Genomic DNA, 18,320 nt, shown 5'->3' on the forward strand with positions numbered 1-18,320 from the left:
GTCCAGTTCTAACTATTGCTTCTTGACCTGCATACAGATTTCTCAGGAGGCAGGTCAGGTGGTCTGGTATTCCCATCTTTTTAAGAATTTTGTGATCCACAAAGTCAAAGGCTTTGGCATAGTCAATAAAGCAGAAGTAGATGTTTTTCTGGAACTCTCTTGCTTTTAGACCTGGGTTTAATCCCTGGGTCAGAAAGGTTCCCTCGGGGATGGAATGGCAATCTCCTCCAGTATTCTTGCCTGGAGAATTCCATGGAGAGAGCTTGGGTTCGCAAACTGTCAGACATGATGGAGCAACTAACACTTTCACTTTCACATGATGATACACACAAAACGATAAGTGAAAACTTTGTCTTTAGTGGTTCATGGAGTTGAAATAGTTTATCATTTGACACTTCAATTCTGAGTTTTGACCTGGATTTATTCCTTACATATCTGACCATGTACTTTAGTTAACCCAAGTTAGTAGAAGCTAAAACGGAAAGACTAGACCGGGGTAGAGGACCAATCTGATTAAATCTAACAATTTGTACATCTGTGTCTGACTGTCATCACTTCTTATGATTGTATATAAAGTACCTGCTGTTGAGTGGGGGATTAAGCCCATTCCAATTACTGATGCTTTTTAACATTACAGATGTCAAAGGCATTCCTTCAAACCTGTTCATTTGTAGAGCAAGGCTTTTCCAGATGGGAATTAGAAAGCAAGATTTGACAAAATCTGCTTCTCTATTACTCAATACAAAGGAATATTACAGTAACGCTCCTGTTTCTGCTAATCCATTCATTTCAGGTTTGATTTACCTTTTTTGCCTTGATCTAAAAGCTCTGTGGCTTTATAGGATTATATATTGCTATATTCAGGTTTTGAATGAATCATAGAGTATGCATTTTAATATGATTTCTCAGATTCCAAAGCCAGGATTAACCTGTTGTTTTGATTTAAAAGATTTTATGTTTATATTTTAGAGGAAGAGTGTTAAGTTTCTCTAGTTATTCACTGATTCCCTTATTCATAAGTGGAAGAAACTATATCTGTTGGTTGTATTGATGAAAGGGGAAAATTATAATTTTATGAAGAGTTTAAAATATGAATGCTTAATATAAACTGTTACATAAATGAATGTAAGTTTTCTCAGCACTGAGTTTTCTATCCCTCGTGTTGATATCTTGCAAAGTTGAGACTACTGAAGTAGAATTAATTTGAACTATAGTAAAGAGAAATATTGGTAGCTGGTTAGGTCATAGAAATTGGATGTAAAAAATTGGTTACTTTGGCACTTTAAAATATAAAAAGGTCCTGAATTTTTTGTTTGTTTCTGTAAAAATGGTCATGGAAAGTAGGAAAATGCAGTAGGGGTTCCTGATGTTATTTTGAGGAACAATAGTATAGTAATAGCAAAGTCTCAGATCCTTAGAATGTGACAGTGTTCTATTAAAAATCATTTACATTTATCCGTTCAGTTAATATTCACAGTAGCTTTATGAGGTCAACACCATTATTTTCATTAAATAGACAAGGAAACTAAGATGGGGGGGTAGAGAGGTAAGGAGAATTGTTGAAGCTTAGATGACTGGTAAATGGCAGAACCATGGTCCAAACCTGGGAAGTCTAGTTCCAGTGCATGTTCTTAAACTCTATACTAATTGTGTTTACGTGGTCATGTGTCTAGTTTCTGGCCCTCCCAGAAATTATGTAAAACAAATTAAAGTCAATCTAATGAGAACAGCTGAAACTGCAATACTTTGGCCACCTCATGAGACGAGTTGACTCACTGGAAAAGAGTCTGATGCTGGGAAGGATTGGGGGCAGGAGGAGAAGGGGACGACAGAGAATGAGATGGCTGGATGGCATCACCGACTCTGTGGACATGAGTTTGAGTGAACTCTGGGAGTTGGTGATGGACAGGGAGGCCTGGCGTGCTGTGATTCATGGGGTCGCGGAGAGTCGGACACGACTGAGCGACTGAACTGAACTGAACTGAATGAGAACAGAGTAAAGACCAAATGAGGAATTGAGTAAGCAACTGTTACATTTCTCTCTCCTGTACAGACTTCCTTTTTAATGTAGAAATTCCAGATATACGCGCTACGTCCCTAGATTTTAAGCACAGTCCACGTGCTGTGTCGCTAAGGTTTTAGCCCGTGATCCATAAGCCATTTTGGACTCATCACCACGTAGTTTCCCTTTGAACTCTCCCTACACTTGGAGAATAGACATATAAAATGAAGAAGAATTTAGTAGTTAAAACAGTACCCAAACCATTGGTCAATGTCTGTGGAGGACAGATACCAATTTTCTTACATCTGGGATTGGGGAAGGTTTGAAGTTTATGTATGCTCAGACACTCAGTCATGTCTCAGTTGTGTGATCCCATGGACTAGCCCGCCAGGCTCCTCTGTCCATGGGGTTTCCCAGGCAAGAATACTGGAGTGGGTTGCCATTTCCTTCTCCAGGGGATCTTGCCCACTCAGAAATTAAACTTGGGTCTCCTGCATTACAGGCAGATTCTTTAAAAACTGAGCCACCAAGGAAGCCTTGAAGTTTATATACACATTGCTAAATAAAGGTAGAGACAGTATACTCCCAAATTGAATTTTGGCAAGCAGAAAAAGGGAACATTTATTGTATAAACATATCTAAATGCAAACCAGCAAGTAATTATTCTTTATTTTTAAAAAATGAACTTCATTTCATGTTAGCAATTTCTATTTACAGAAAGACTGTTTTCTTTTGCTTCTATCCATTGGCTTCATTCGAATCACTTTCTAAGATTCTTTTTACCCAGTTTTTTCTCATTAAAAAATCAGGTATTAATCTCTATCCTTAATTAAAGAGGATTTAAAGTTTAAATGTAAGCATTTCAATGTATCTGCAAAATAAAAATGAAGCTGAAGTGAAAGATTAAAGGTCATAGATTTCTAGGGATACACAGTTCATGTACTCCTGTTTGTGTTTTCAGGTAGATTCTGAACTCCTCAAAGAAAATGCTTCTTATTGACTACTTTTGTAAAATCCATTCCTCACTCTCCTTTCCCCATCCCCTCACCCCATTCTGTGTCAATTTCAGTGATGTGCATATCAGTTCAGTTCAGTCGCTCAGTCGTGTCCGACTCCTTGCATATAGTAGGTACTTAATATTTGCTGTGTGAATAAATTACTTTCCATCACTGAAGCTCTTTTGAGGTTTGTTTCTCAAACAAAAAAAGGGTTTATAAAAAATACAAGAGACAAGGTTTGAAACAGGATTTGAATGTAAATCAAGCATCTGTCTCCAGGTCTCTGATTTGCACTTACTGCAAACAGTACTTGACTGTAAAGCAAATAGGCATGTCAGTGCTTCTTCTGTTGAAGGGGCTCAGTAGGTGTCATGAGAAAGAAGAGGTGAGGTTGGAGCTTGCTTTCTGGCTGCAAGCTTTGCCTTTCAAGCACTCACTGAGCTGCAGCATAAGGTGCGAAATTAGGACAAATGTTCCAAGTCCTAGAAAACAAATTATTTTATTTAATTCTATCCTGCTTAGAAAATTTGTTTCAGGCTTTCAGGAAAGATTGGTGACTATGGAATATTCAGTTTGAAATGGAAAATCATTGACAATGAAAGCTAAAATAAATGCTAACACAAATAGGCAGGTTTGATAATGATTTTTGTGTTTAGTTTCAGACATGTAAGGAAGGACAAAAACTCCTAGAAGTTAGTTTATTGCCTAAAATCATAATATCCCCAATGTTAAACACTGGAAATCTGTTACTCTAAGTTTCCAGGTTCCATGGGTAAATTCAAGGTTTTCAGGATTGAAAAAGAGGCAACTCGAGTAGCGTAGATGGGGGTGGTAAATACAAGAGAAAAAGTACTTGAAATGTTAGATATTCTATGAATAGTATATATAATCTTCAGTCGTGAAAGATCTTTCTTGTTTAAACATAAGGATAACTTAGAAAAACTAGATAGTTGAGATTAAATATTATGCTTCTCATCGTATTTTCTATCTCTGTCACTGGTAAAGTAATGCAGAACAGATTGAATTATTACCACCATGAACTCTTGTTATTGATTTAATATAAAATACATAATTTGTTCTTCTGAGAGTCCTATTTCTCTGAAAGATAACATGTCTTTAAATTATTGCATTAGATGAAAGATCTAGTTGCTTGTACTCAGTCTTAAGCTGAGCTAATATTTCCAGATGGATTCTTAAAAGCTACTTTTAAGAGACTCCTTTTTCTTCTTGCTATTTGATTTTTTTTACTTTAATCAAAATTCCTCCTTCTAGAATTAATTCACTTTGTGTAATTTTAGGTGGAAATATAAATAACTACATATTGAATCTTTTGTTAAATGGCAGGCAATATTTGGCCACCTGATACGAAGAGTCAGCTCATTGGAAAAGACCCTGATGCTGGGAAAGATTGAGGGCAAGAGAAGGGAGTGACAGCGGATGAGATGGTTGGATGGCATCATTGACTCAATGGACATGAGTTTGAGCAAACTCTGGAAGATAGTGAAGGACAGGGAAGCCTGGTATGCTGCAGTCCATGGGGTCACAAAGAGTTGGACACAACTGAGCAACTGAAAAATAAATGAACTCACTAATGCAGTGAGAAATGTTACTAAGTATCCTCATTTCACAGATAAGGAAACTGTGTCATGGGATTTTTAAAATTAATTTTTATTGGAGTATAATTGCTTTATTGGAGTATAATTGCTTTACAATTGTGTTATGTTAGTTTCTACTGTACAGCAAAGTGAAATGTTAGCCAATCCGGTCCATTGGCTTCCGTTTATGGGGTCACACAGAGTCGGACACGACTGAAGTGACTTAGCAGCAGCAGCAGCAGCAAGAACCTACTGTATAGCTCAGGGAACTACTCAGTGCTCTGTGGTGACCTAAATGGGAAGGAAATCCAAAGAAGAGGGGATGTATGTATACATATAGCTGATTCACTTTGCTGTACAGTAGAAACTAACATAACACAATTGTAAAGCAATTATACTCCAATAAAAATTAATTTTAAAAATCCCATGACACAGTTTCCTTATCTGTGAAATGAGGATACTGCTAGTTATCTGTTTTATACGTGGCGTCAATAATGCATACAAGTCTGTCCCAATCTCCCAATTCATCCCACCCACCCTGGCACAGGGATATTAAGCGATTTTCCCAGGGCCATACACTTTCTAAGTGTGAAACCAGGCTTCAACTTCTGGTGGCCCTCCTATTAATCAATAAACTACATGCCATTCTTTGAGAGGACAGTGCGTTGTTCATCTTTGTATTCCTACACCTTGGTACTCAGAGCTTAGTATAGCAGACACTTACAAAATATGTGTAAAAGTGAATACTTCTGAGCTCTAAAATGTCCCTCTCATCATTTCCTTTCCTTTCATTTCACTTCACTTCAGTTCTCATCTCTGCAGCCAGGCCCATATCTTGTCCCTTTGTGTCTGGGTAAGAGTGCCTCATGAATTTCCCCTATTCAGCCTTCAATTGATATCAAGTTAACATACATTTTTAAACTTTTCATTTCATTCTCTTGCTCAAAAATCTAAGAAGGATCCTCGTTAGTTTTGAACTCCCGTGTCTGGCACTCAAGGCTCTCTATTCTTTGTCCTAACCTCCCTTCATTCTTCCCTCCCCCAGCCCTGCCCATGCATTCATTATGTCAGATTGGGTTATTCAGTGTTGTCATAGGGGACCCTGAGATTTCACATTGATCCCCACCCATAGACTAGTGAATATTCCTCCTTTGCTATTGTGTGCCCCTGAGATTTTCACCCTCATCTAATTCTTCATCTATGATTATGGCTATTGATACGTCAAGGCTCAAATCATATTAACGCTTTAGTAACATGTTATATTCACTGATTTCCCTTGACTGTATTTCTTCCCTCTCTTGAACTCTCATAGTACTTTATTACATTCTACTTTATATTAAATGCTTTTATCTTTTCCTCTTTAAAAATATATTTCCTTCTTTCTTGCTAGCTTACAAACTTTTGGAGATGAAAAATTACATCCTGCTCATCTTTATTAAGAACTGAGGGTGAAACAAACAAGAAAATCTGTGGATATAACTGTCATACTGTCACCAATTATTTATCATTTTTCTTTCTTGAGGTCTATCTCAAGCAATTTGCTATCACAGCATCATTAAATTTTATTGCAGGAAGAGACACTTGCAATGATTTCTTTACTTGACTTATTTTACCAATAAGAAAACTGATCTGTGGAGAAGTTGAATGCCACACCTAACCCTCACGATGACTTTAGCTCAATCTTGAGCCCTATGTGTTCAGTCGCTCAGTTGTGTCTGACTGTTTGTGATTCTATGAACTGTAGTCTGCCAGGCTCCTCTGTCCATGGAATTTTCCAGGCAAGGATACTGGAGTGGGTTGTCATTTCCTTCTCCAGGGTATTTTTCTGACCCAGGGATTGAACCTGTATCTCCTGCATCTCCTGCATTAGCGGGTAGACTCTTTACCACTGAGCCACCTGGGAAGCCTCACTAGATTTTTGAAAGGTGAACAGTTTTATAACTGTTTTATAACAACAGGATAAAGGACTTTGGAAGTGTCCAGATGATCCCAGCTTATCTTCTTATAGACCCTTCAATGATCTGTCAGCAGAAAAAAACTGCAAAGGGTAGTAAGAATACTAAGGCCCTGATATAACTATGGTTAGAATTTTTAATCCAGCTCTGACTAATGGTTTTTATAGAGGTCAGTTATAAAAGATTTCCTTATGTTGAATATTGGTCTATACTTTAACTTTTTATTTTTCATTTTCTGTTTTTTGAACTTTTTATTTTGTATTGAGGTATAGCCAATTAACTATGCTGTAATAGTTTCAGGTAAACCACAAAGGACTCAGCCGTATATATACATGTATCCATTCTCCCCCAAACACCCCTTCCCACCCAGGCTGCCATATAACAATGAGCAGAGTTCCATGGACTATACAGTGGGTCCTTGTTGGTTATCCATTATAAATATAGCAGTGTGTACATGCCCATCCCAAACTCCCTAACTATCCCATCCCCCGATTCCTCCCCCCAGCAACTGTAAGTTTGTTCCCTAAGTCTGTGAGTATACTTTAACTTCTTTGATAGCCATTATATCACTTGACACTTTCTTCCTTCAAAAACCAAAACAAAAACTGTCAGATGTCTTGTATAAGCACTGTTTGTCATTTGGTGAAGGGAACAACTCTGTCAATATCAGGATTGTGACCTTAGCCAGGAAGGATGCTGCTCTCAGACTGTGAATACCAGAGCATTCTTCTCATGGCATGCTAAGTTGTTTCACGCGTGTCCGACTCTGTTTGACCCTATGGACTGTAGCCTGCCAGGCTCCCCTGTTCATGGGATTCTCCAGGCAAGAATACTGGCGTGGGTTGCCATTTCCTCCTCCAGTGCTTCTTCCTCGAGAGAGGGTAACTCGAACCTCTGGATGTGACTCTGTGATATCCCACATATAATTTTATTAGCAATAGAAACTGCAGGTGACTGGTACTAATAAGTCTGAATCCACACTACAGAACAAGCCACCACTGCCAATGAGCCGTGATGAGGTTGAGCTTGGTTTCCCCATGCACTTTCAGGTGATGGAGATGTCATGCTTTAACATGCCCAGTTATGCTACAAATGGCAATCTGTTGTACCTTCTTAAATGAGGCATTGATGCCCAGAGGAGCAAGCACTCCCAGAAACGGAGAGAGTAGAACTATTTGGGGAAGTTGTGATAATGATATGGAATGACACTGAAAACTACTTTCCCCTGAAAGATGTAGGCGGATGATTTTCCTAAGATTGTGTGCAAACTATGTGCCCGTGATTGTGTGTGGAAAGAAAATTTGCTATAGAGGGAGCAGTACAATAAAGTCAGGTTTCATAGCACAAAGAGCATTTCAAGTTACAATCCAGACTTCTCAAGCTGCTGTCCAAGATGCTCCCACAGTCTTGCCTACCTACCTCACCACTTTGTCACTTGTTCCTTTCGCACTCCACCAATTCAAGTAAACACAACTTCTGTTCAATGTTTACTACATGCTGGGAATTTTACTAGAAGCTAAAGAAGAAAGGAGGAGAAGAAGTCATTGCTTCTGCCCTTAAGTATTTGGAAATCTAGTGAGAAAGATAAGCAAATACATAAATGAAGCTGATATAAAATAGAATTAGCAATAGGAAAGGCAAAATATATAAAAGTAAGTTGAGGTTATATGAGGACTTTAAAGAATTTGTTTAAGAAATAAGATTCACAGACTTAGAGAATGAGATTACAGTTACCAGGGGGAAGGATGAGGGGAAGAGATAGCTAGGGAGTTTGGGATTGACATGCACATACTGCTATATTTGCTATATTTAAAATGGACAACCAACAAGAACCAACTGCATAGCACAGGGAACTCTGCTCAATGTTATGTGACAGCCTGGATAGGAATGAGTTTCAGGGAGAATGGGTACATGTGTATGTATGGCTGAGTCCCTTTGCTGTCCACCTGAAACTATTGCAACAATGTTAATTGGCTATACTCTAACCCAAAATTAAAAGGTAAAAAAAAGAGTTTGTGTGAATGTGTCTGTTTAAAACAGTGGTAGTCCCTGAAAGATTATGAACTGGGACGGAATGGTTAGAACATGGATGGGTGCTATGAAGATTAAAATGGAGAGACAGATATTAAAATCAGGGAAACCACATGTTAAGTTGTTAATAGCTGTTCATGTGCATTATGATAAGGACCTGAAATATGATCACCAGCAGCAGAAAGGAGATGGAAGAGGCGGACTCCAAAAACATTGCAAGAAGAATGCCACTATATTACAGTGGTTAAACATGGAAGACATGGTTTGCATCTTGTCCTGGCTATATGTGAGCTTTGTCCCATTAAGTGAATCAGTAACTGATGATTCAGTACCATCAGTAACATCATTATCCTTATCAATAAAATAATCTAGGCATTTGAATGAGAAGTGTGTTTTGAGTTCAATGAAATAATCCTTGAAAATGCCTGGCACAGAATAAGCACTCAATAAATGTTAGTGATATTATTATTGTGGATGAGTTTTAGGGAAGATGGCTGAAGAATTTGACCAGAATATTCTCCTCCAACAGTTTTAACTTTAAAGTATTTCTGTCTGCTTTCTTCTTTGCTTTGACGGAATCTGCCGAGCTCCATGGCATTTGCTTTGTGAGTTCCTTGAATAGTCCTGTGCATCGGGATCCTCCCTGCGTCTGAGTTCCTAAAACACTGATTATATGTGTCAGTCATTATTCACCTACCATACACCCCATTATGCTATTAAATATTTTTCTTCCTTCCCGATTTCAGTTAATTTATAAATTCCTTAGAGTTGGTGCTAGTTCTTATATTTGTATTCTTCGTTGCACCCACATCAGCTTACACTTTGACCATTATAAAAATTTGCTTATTGATTAATATTGACTAACATGTCAATTCCTATCAGAATTCAAATAAATTATAATGTAGATTAACTAGAGAAAGCAGTTTCCCCTCAGATCCATTTCTTGATTCTAGAACTCACTTCTAGATCCTCCACTCTACGTCTTTAAAAGGATAGTAAAAGAAATATATTTCTGCATAGAGTGATGATAAAGCCTGGGTAGCAATGGAAAAGCAGAAGAGCTCTAACTTGGAGCCTTGCAGGCATGAAGGCTCAAGCCAGCTGAGGGACAAAGCAGGAAGCAGTTGTCTGAGGTCTGTTCTATAATAACCCACAATGAATATGTAAATTTGATTCTACTTTGTAGGACAAAAATACCCTTTCAATAACAGTTAATTTTCATCCCATAACTTACTGTATTCTAACAGGCTTAAAATTAATTTGTCTAGAATGGGAGACAGTCTCACTTTAAGGAGTCTTTAATTTCTTTGGAAAATGGCAGATGCTAAGATGCTTCTATACGTAGCAGACCTAGAGAAAAATTAAACATTGGCTGAACTAATTTCCTCTCAATCTATTGAGTTGGTTTATTTGGCCTTATAGTAGTAGAACTACATATGTAATTTTACAAAACAACATATGGAATATGTTGAGAGCAGGAATATGTATGTGGGCTACAAGGGTATCAGAGAAATTTTGCTTTGAAATATGTACTTTAATGTAGATTGACAGCATGGAATAGCATATCTTGAAATTACATGGCAGATGTCTGCTTTTAATAACCTGATGAAATTGTCACAAAAGATCTAAGCATCATGCTTAACAAGTTACCTATGAAGTTTTGTTGTTGTTCAATGTAGCATCTTTCTTCTATCTTATTTAGTATCTGTATTTTAAAACTCATTTGTAATTGTATAAGGAAGGATATCACATAAAAGGAATTCCATGTAAAATTGAACTAGCATGGCTTCTGAGGTCATACTGAAATATCTTTCCATCTATCTATCCACTCTTCTGTCAGGCTCCCAAATGTACTAATTTCCTATCCTGTGAGAAGTGCTTTTAGTACTCTGTTGCAACAGGATCCAAAGAAAATACCACTGACTTATTCCTGTTCAATTTGGGTTGCAAATGCCAAAAATCTAAAAAGCAATCAGAACAGTGGTAGGCCAAAATAAGAAGTGAGAAACAGTTGATGACCAATGTCAGATGTAACAAACTTTAAGTATATTTCTATAAAAACACTCAAATACTTCATAACACCATACTACAGTCTCATTTTAGTAGTGTCACTGCATCATCTGTATTATATAAATATATGTATATATAACATATATATCATTATATGTTTAGTATATTTGTATTGCATATGTGCATATATGTGTGTATATACACACACATATATTTCATATGCCATGTATCTCATATGACATATCTATGGCTTCAACTATCTCATAATAAGTGTTATGTGCAACTTCCAAATAACATGATTAAAGGAAGAAATTGCTTGCCTGCCACTTCATCTCTTTCTCCCTTCTTATCAGCTAGAACTTGGACTAGATCCAGCCCTATCCAGTGCAGAGAAGAATATCCTAGGAAATGGAAGAGTAACTGCAAAGAAACAACTTCTCCACTAGCTTGGAAATGGACACCTGACGTTTAAATAACTAAGAAATAAATAAAATTCCATTTTGTTTGAGCCATTAAAATATAGGGTCTTAATATATATACAGCTACTTAAAATATACCCAAAGTAATGTTTGCCACATTTGCCATCTTGACTTTTATATTTGCACACATTCTTCTCTTTTCAGTTCTGTTTTCTCAACACTTTTTTCATATGCACCGCTCAACATTTTTTTTTAAACATGCAAAATTATTCCTAGTTGGTAAGGAGACAAGAGAGGTAAATTTATAGGTTAGTTATTACTGCTGACATAGATTGCTGAAAAACCATTGCAAAGTCACTCAGTTTTCTCAAACTTTATTTTCAGATGCAAATCTGGTCATTTCTTCTTAACCTTAGTTAATCAGTGATGATGATAAACATAATGTAGTAGGGAGCTTGTTGAAGTAGGACCTAATTTAAGGGAGAGGAAAAGGAGAAGATGGCTATTTAAATGTAGCTAGCCATTCTGTCTCTATAACTGAATTCAGGAAGGCTTCTTGTAGGAGGTAGACTTTGAGAAAAACCATTTGGATGACATTTTAGAATTAAGTCAATAATGCTTCCTTAACTGTTTTGGGGGAGAATATAATTGATGTTTTTTGACTTGGATAGTGAATGATACCTCTCTTTCATATTCCTTGCTTGGTTTAAAACTTGCTGTGGATAAGTTGGAAGATTTGCATAGAAACCAAGTAGCCTTCTAGGAGTAAGAGTATGATAAAATGCATACTTTTTCACTCTAAGGATCAAAATGATTAAAATGTCTCTAATGAACCGAGATTGCCCAGACTAGAGGGAAATCTTCATATCTTCCTTGAGCTCTTTTATCTCAACATTATGGTTTAGTTTTTAAGATATGCTCATTTATTTTTTCAAATTTGTATTGACATATATGGTCATAATTTTCTTCTCTCCATGGCATATTAGGGCTTCCCAGGTGGTGCTACTGGTAAAGAAGTCTCCTGCCAAAGCAGGAGACATAAGAGATACAGGTTTGATCCCTGGGTTGGGAAGATCCCCTGGAGAAGGGCATAGCAACCCACTCTAGTATTCTTGCATGCATCTTTTCTAACTAGAGTTTTTGTCTTTTCCAGATATATCATGGAATATTTTTCTTAGTAGGACTTCTTCATCTATCATTCTATTTTTCCCATTCTTATTTCTCTTTTGTCTTTCAGTTGTTAAAATACTTGGACTGTGATATTTATGTTTCTTGTTGTTTAGTCGTTAAGTCATATCCAACTCTTTTGTGACCCCATGGACTGTAGCCTACCAGTCTCCCCTGTCCATGGGATTTCCCAAGAAAGAATGGAGTGGGTTGACATTTTGTTCTCCAGGGGACATTTATATATTTTAATACAATTAAAATTGAGGTTTTCTTCTATTTATCAGAATTTCCTCTGATCCTATTAAGTGTCTCAGTACTTATAGATAGTATTTTCCTGACTAAAAATGTTGTAGTCTATAGAGGAGTCTGTTGAAAGATTGTTCACATCTTCCAGGAAAGCCAGCATGCAGCAAGCAAATGAACCTTCTTCCTAAGATGTACGTCTGATTAGGTTGCTGGCCCATGTTTGTTTCTTGTGAGTGATGTCCTGGTTTCCAAAGACTTTATTTCACTTCCTGTTCTCAAATGCTAGGAAGCAGTGAAATGGGGACACTTTTCCTACAATCATAAAGACAAGGAGATGTGATATTATCATTTATTTATTCATTACAAGGACATTTAGGGCGATAGAATGTTTGATGGAAAAAAAAATGTCATCCTTCTTATGAGGATCTTAAATTAGGTCCCTTTCATTATTTTTTAGGTACTAGTAAAGGAATGAATTTGAGCATGACTTTACTAGCGTGTGAGATGAGTGCAATTGTGCGGTAGTTTGAGCATTCTTTGGCATTGCCTTTCTTTGGGATTGGAATGAAGACTGACTTCTTCCAGTCCTGTGGCCACTGCTGAGTTTTCCAAGTCTGCTGGCATACTGAGTGCAGCACTTTCATAGCATCATCTTTCAAGACTTGAAATAGCTCAACTGGAATTCTATCACCTCCACTAGCTTTGTTCGTAGTGATGCTTTCCAAGGCCCACTTGACTTCACATTCCAAGATGTCTGGCTCTAGGTCAGTGATCATGTTATCTTGGTCATGAAGATCTTTTTTGTACAGTTCTTCTGTGTATTCCTGCCCAACCAGTCCATTCTAAGGGAGATCAATCCTGGATGTTCATTGGAGGGACTGATGCTAAAGCTGAAACTGCAATACTTTGGCCACCTCATGCGACGAGTTGACTCACTGGAAAAGACTCTGATGCTAGGAAAGGTTGGGGGCGGGAGGAGAAGGGGACGATGGAGAATGAGATGGCTGGATGGCATCACCGACTCTGTGGACATGAGTTTGAGTGAACTCCGGGAGTTGGTGATGGACAGGGAGGCCTGGCGTGCTGTGATTCATGGGGTCGCGGAGAGTCGGACACGACTGAGCAACTGAACTGAACTGAACTGAACTGAAAGGAATGAAGGGATTCCGTTGTGGATTCCATTCCAATGTGGTTCAGTCCACGGGAATCTGCCTGCCAATGCAGGAGACACAGGAGACATGGGTTCTATCCCTGGGTTGAGAAGATCCCCTGAGTAAGGAATGTCAACCCACTCTGGTATTCTTGCCCGGAAAATCCCATGGACAGAGGAGCCTGGTGGGCTATAGTCTGGGGGGTTGCCAAGAGTCAGACACGACTGAGCAACTGGGCACTAAAAGAATCTGAAATGTCACAACCCTGTAATCCTTGAAAAGCTTTTTTCCATCATTTTTTCCCTAGTAAGTTACACTTATCTTTCCTTTACACTCACTTTGAAATCAATTAGCATATACTACTTATATGTCTATTTCTTCCATTAAATCATTGGTAACAGATTTTTTTAATGGGGAATACGGTTTCATGTTTTCTGTATGCCGCTGCTCTGGCAAGCCCCTTTCCAACTAGTGACATAACATTTCACTCTTCTTAGTAGAGAGCATGTGATGGCAGAATATTCACAGCCAAAGTTTAAGCAATTAAGGGAACATTGATTTCCGTACGTAGCCATAGGAAAACGATGTTTACACCAAGTGTCAGAATTTTGTCTGAACAAGGTAGAGGGAACTTCCCTTGGGCCTTTCTATCTTCATTTCTTTATTCACTATTAAAAGAGAGCAGTGTGTTTGCTAGGCCTGCCACAGACTGGTTACCACAGGCTGGGTAGCTTCAACAAGGGAAATTTATTTTCTCACAGTTCTCAAACCAGAAGTGTGAAATCAAGGTGTCCTCAAGGTTGGTTTCTCCTAAGGTCTCTCTTCATGGCTTGCAAATCGCTGTCTTCTCCCCCGTAAGTCACACTGCCTTCTCTCTGTGTGTGTCTGTGTTCTAATCTCTTCTTATAAGGATTAGGGCTCAGTCATATCGATTAGGGACAATTCTAATGACCTCATTTTAACTTAATTGCCTCTTTAAAGACTCTGTGTATAAATAGATTCTTATTCTGAGGTATTATCATTTAGAATTTCAGTATATGAATTGGAGGAAGGGGTGCATAATTCAGCCTTTAAGAGGAACCATGCCTATTGGCTTTTATAGTTCAATAACAGTACTTTAAAAAATGACATTGTTTCTCCTTCTTGCACTTTAAAAGTAATGGAACATGTCTAAGATCGTAGGACATCTACATAGGTAAGTATAAATCTTGTTGGCATTTTAATTTTCTCACTGGAAACCTTGTTTCCATGTGCAAGTACTAAAGGTTCTGGGAGATTTTTTTCATTATTGCTCTCCTTATGAAAGCAGCTGTTCAATGAACACGGCATATTTTGTTACCTCATCAAGAAGCAGAGGAAGATTATGCTGTGATCAGGTTTTGTATGGCTATCGTCAATGCTGTTCTGATTGTCTGAACCCCAGTGATTGATTTAATAGGTCTACTCCAGGGCAGTTACTCATCTCTGATATTTGTTCAACTCAAAGCTCCATGTTATTTATGTAAACGATGCTTTATATGCCTTCCATGAAGATAAATCCAAGTTGCCAGAACTGTTTAAGAGATGAGTGTGCCTCCCAATTGGGATTACAGTCACAGAATTTATCTTTATCAACTTTCCTGTTACTTCACTGGCAAATTGGGAGCTTTGGAGGATAAGATGATAAGATATGACTAGGAGAATCTATTTTCTGCTCTGAAGGTAGTATTTTGACATTTCAGGAGACTGTGCATCTAGGAAGATTTCAGAACACAAATAAAGAAAAACAGGCTTAGGAATGGATGATTTATCTTTGAAAAATGAAAACCCCTCTAAACCATAGGAGAAATCTGAAACCAGAGTCACTGAGAAGCTCAGCACTTGGAAAACGTTCATATGTGTTATGCATTTTTAGCTTTGGCTAGGGACTTTTTTTTCTTTTACATGAAAATGATGGAGTGAGGTCTGTGAATTCTTTTATAAGAACGTGGTCAACAGTGCTGCAGTTTGCCAGCCAAGAAGATGGGCACAGGCAACTCTGTCATTAGCAGAATTGCTGGGAACCTGCAACACAGCCTGATCCACTCTGCCACCCAAACCTTTCTCAAATGGCTGATGGGGAGGTTGCTCATTTGAAAGATGAGGGATCATAATAGGAACAAGTAGAGGATTCAAACAAAGCTGTTAGAGAGGGGGAAACAAAAGAGAAAAAGAAACAGGAAATGCTAGTATCAAATGATAAAATTTCACCAGAAAAATATTCCATGGAGGAGATAAAAATTACAGCCATATATGTCGTCAAGAATTATTAAAAAAAAAACCTTAATGAGATAATTATAACTGAAAAAGAAAGAGACACAGTACAGAAGAGCTCAAGAAAGATATCCCTCCAGATTGGACTCCTTACTTTTCTCTACCCTGATCTATCCCAGGAGGCTGACCTCTGAACTATTCAATTCAAAAGGTTCTGTTTTCTGGCTTCTAGTTGGGCTTTGCCACTTCAGAGTACCAGCAGAAAAATGGAGAGGGAAAAGAGGGGTCAAGTTATTCTTTCTCTTGGGGCCCCCTGTGGGGTCATTCTGGACTGGCTGGGTCCCTTGACTAAGGAAGGAGAGGCTTTTAAATGGCTTTTTCTTTGGATTCCAGTTGCCACTCCCTCCCATTGTCCCTTCAGACCTACAGTGACCCCCCAAGGGGGTCCTGCACTCACCCTTGTCAGTTCCCTATATTCTGCCTTCACCTTTGTAAACAGTGCCTATGTTAAGCTCTTCAGTTTGAGTGTGCCGTTGATGTTCTGCAAAGATCCTGACTAAAATGATGAAACTGGCAAAACTCAGAAATGAATGAGTGTGCCATCCATGTTCTGCAAAGATCCTGACTAAGATGATGAAACTGGCAAAGCTCAGAAATGAAGTAGAGGGAGAAAAAAATTAAATACGACAGAAATGAACCAGATTGGAAACAGCACAAAGGAAAGTAGGTTCTTCTGAAGACACAGGCACAATTAATGATAGAAATTAGAAAAGATGTAACATAAAATCAAAATAAATATGGTTTAAAAAGGCAAGAGAGAAAAGAATAGATATAGAAGACAGGCAAATCATTGTCAGGGTCAAAGAGAACCAAAATAATGTAACCAAACAAATATTTAAAGATAAAATTTGAGAACTTACCAAAAAAACCTTGAATCTATATAGTCCTTATCCAAGAGAAAAAAATAAGAGAATGATCAACACCAAAATCTATCATAGTAAAGTTGCATTGATTCTATATATATATATATATATATATATATATATATATGGATATATAGTCTGCATCTAGGTAAAAAGATCAAGAGACTTACAGGGGAAAATGCATGATAAACTCACTGATGTTCAGTTGCTCAGTCGTATCCAACTCTTTCCGATCCCGTTGACTGCAGCACAGCAGACTTCCCTGTCCTTCACCATCTCCTGGAGTTTGCTCAAACTCATGTCCATAAACTCACACTTCTCTAAATCAGTACTCTAAACAAGTTGTGGAACAATTGATGCCAATTAAGTCTTGAAAAAAGAGTGACTCAGGAATCTTTCAGTTCAGTTCAGTTCAGTCGCTCAGTCGTGTCCGACTCTCCGCGACCCCATGAATCACAGCACGCCAGGCCTCCCTGTCCATCACCAACTCCCGGAGTGCACTCAAACTCATGTCCACAGAGTCGGTGATGCCATCCAGCCATCTCATTCTCTGTTGACCCCTTCTCCTCCCGCCCCCAACCTTTCCTAGCATCAGAGTCTTTTCCAGTGAGTAAACTCGTCGCATGAGGTGGCCAAAGTTTCTTTACACCTAGACAAACTGCAGTTCAACATAAAGGTAACAATTTTGAACACATAAAAATTCAAGGAATATAGTTTTTTGAGTTCTTTTTAATTTCAACCTTCCTTTGATGAATGAAGAAATTAACAGCAAAAAGACTGTTTATGAGAATTGAATTCATTCTCCCTGGAACTAAGATCGAAACAGATGTGAAAATTATGGTCAAAGTTAGAATGCCAATGTTAAAAATTGGCCAATATAAAAATTATATATCCAACCAAGTGAGATGAGAAGGAGAGCAGTAAAAGGTGGAATAAACATACTGATCTCTTTTTATCGTAAGATGGATAACAGTATTATTTAAAGCTTATATAGTAATAGAGATATAAGGATATCTAGGGATATAAAAGTGAATTGATTCTGGTGGTATCAGGGAACAGACAACATACTCAAGTGAGTGACAGAAGCCAGAGAAAGACAAATACCACATCATATCACTTATGTGTGGAATCCAAAAAAAAAAAAAATGATGCATGCATGCTTAGTCACTTCCGGCTTGTCCCTGCAACACTATGGACTATAGCCTGCCAGGCTCCTCTGTTCATTGGGTTCTCCAGGCAAGAATACTGGAGTAAGTAGCAATGCCCTTCTTCAGGGGATCTTCCCAACCTGGGGATTGAACCTGTATCTCTTACATCTCCTCCATTAGCAGGAGGGTTCTTTGCCACTAGTGCCACGTGGGAAGCTTATTTACAATTTGGAAACTGACTCACAGACTTTTGAAAACAAACTTATGGCTATCAATGGTGGGAGGGAGGGATAAATTAGGAGTTTTGGATTAAAGTATAAACATATGACTATATATAGAATAGATAATCAAGAAGGACCTACTGTATAGCACAGGGAACTGTACTCAATATTCTGTAATAACCTATATGGGAAAAGAATCTGAAACAGAACTGTTATATGTAT

Source organism: Moschus berezovskii, chromosome 5 (genome assembly GCF_049115385.1).
Source record: "Moschus berezovskii isolate FMDL1 chromosome 5, NW_MosBer_1.0, whole genome shotgun sequence".
NCBI lineage: Eukaryota > Metazoa > Chordata > Mammalia > Artiodactyla > Moschidae > Moschus > Moschus berezovskii.